We start from the raw sequence: 2,398 nt of genomic DNA on the forward strand, positions 1-2,398 counted from the left end.
AGGTGGAGATACTTGTGAGAAGTATTATGTTGTGTAATGTCACATGACTCAATCATTAATATACAGATAGTTGGGGTTTTTAGCGAGATGCTTTCCCCGGGATACATACTGTGTTAATGTGTGAATGCTCTTGATGTTTTATTGTTATTGATGCTGCTATATTGATGATCAACATAGAGGAGCTTATGTGTTGTGTATGTTTTCCGCAATAGTACATGATCAGGATAATCTCCATTGAATATGTGTTAAATTATTCAAAATTTCTACATGGTATCAGAGCTAGATAATTTGTAGAAAAAGTTCTACATGGTATCGGAGCTGTTGATCATCAGATCTACTATTCAGGAAGTGTTTACATTCTATTTCTCTAGGCAGAGCCTGTAATCGGGCCAGGTAGCCTCTGGATTCATCTTCCTTTGGAAGGTGAAATATCTGGTAAAAGCCCATACAGTCAATCTCTGTACGAGAAATATTTTGTTCTCACGAATTCTAGATCGGAAGCAGTTGAGTTGGTTGCTGGTGGAATTCGAATTTGCAGCAGTGTTTTCTTGGTGACAATGCAGCAATGTCTTTCAACAGATTGCGATTGGAGTATGCTCTTGAGGGCAGCTCAAACTATATTGCATGGAAGGACAGGATGGAGGCAGTATTGGATGATAACGGGCTGAAGGAGTTCATAGATACAGATATCCCAAAGCCTACTGATGTTGTTGAGGCGGAAGTTTGGCAAAAGAAGACTGCAAAATGTCGAAGGATTCTGTTGGAGGGCGTGAAGGATCACATTGTGTCCAGCCTCCATGGAAAGGCTACTCCATATTTGATGTGGAAATCGTTAACAGAATTATTCCAAAGCAAGAGCGATCAGAGGAAGCTGGCACTCAAATATAAACTCAAAAACATCAAATGCGAGAAGGGTGACAGTATTCCCAAGTATCTCACGAAGTTCACTCAGTGTCGAGATGAGCTGGGAAGTGTGGGGGTTACTGTCGATGATGAGGACTTGGTGAGCTTGGCTCTCCTTGGTCTTCCGAAGAGTTGGCATTCCTATCAGGACTCTATCAATGGTCGGGAGAAGTTGCCAGGATGGGAAAGACTATGGTCAGATCTTGTGCAGGAGGAGATCAGGCGGAGTACCAGGGACGGATCTTCGTCAAAGGGAGCTGATGAAGAGAATTGTGCTTTGGCTGCCAAAGCAAAGAAAGGGAAGAGCAAGAAAGCTTCTTAGTCTAGTGCGAAAGGCAAGAAGCAGGATATGTCCAAGGTGAAGTGTTTTCACTGTCACCAGCACGGACACTATGCCACAAATTGTCCGCAGAAGAAGAAGAACAAGCAAGCTGCTGGATCTGCAGGGGGAGAGGCCTTAGCTTCTCAGTTTGAGCTTGATTTTTCATTGATCGCATGCTTGGTTTCAAGTGTGATGGGATCAGTGTGGTTCTTGGACAGTGGTGCGTCTTTTCACATGACGGGAGATAGAGATTTGTTCTCTGATCTGGAGGACAAAGATCTTGGAGTGCACATCGAGATGGGCGATGATGGTAGATACAGTGCGACTGGTATCGGTACCATTTCCTTTGAGAGGGAGTCTAGTAAACCCTTTGTATTGAAGGAAGTCATGCATGTTCCAGGATTGAAGAAGAATCTCATCTCAGTGGCGATGTTAGAAGACAAGGGGTATGATGTTGTTTTCAGCGAGGGAAAGGCCTTCCTGCGCAGCAAGACAACTGGTGAGACCCGGAAGATAGGGGTTCGAGTGAGGAACCTTTATCAATTGCATGTAGATGGATGCGCAGCAATGGCAGGCAAGGCAGAAGGATTGGTGAGCCGGGATGATGGCGAGTTGTGGCACAGGAGATTGGGTCACCTTCACCATGGAGCCTTGAAGATACTGCAACAGATCACTACAGGGCTTCCTAAAGGCACACTTGCGCAGTCAGATTAGTGCAAGGGGTGTACTTTGGGGAAGTTTGTGAAAGCCACCTTTCACGAGAAGGATAGTCGCGCCATGACGATCCTTGAGAGAATTCACACAGACGTGTGTGGACCTTTCTCAGTTGCTTCAACAGCAAAACACAGGTATTATGTGATTTTTGTTGATGATTTCTCTCGTAAGTGCTGGATCTTCTTCATGCAGAAGAAGAGCGAGACATATTCAAAGTTCTGTGAATTCAAAGCACTGGTCGAGAAGGAGTCGAGGAAGAAGGTGAAGGCTCTTAGGAGCGATAATGGTGGTGAATACATCTCGGACGAGTTCAAGGATTTCTGCAAGACAGAAGGGATTCGTAGAGAGCTCATAGCTCCCCATAACCCACAGCAGAATAGGGTAGCTGATCGGAAGAACAGAACGATTGTGGGTGTTGCACGGGCAATGTTGCATGATCAGGGCCTACCCCTTCACTTG

The sequence above is a fragment of the Pinus tabuliformis genome, chromosome J, assembly GCF_031772625.1.
Source record: "Pinus tabuliformis cultivar Carrire ecotype Pingquan chromosome J, CPIR1, whole genome shotgun sequence".
NCBI classification, from domain to species: Eukaryota; Viridiplantae; Streptophyta; class Pinopsida; order Pinales; family Pinaceae; genus Pinus; species Pinus tabuliformis.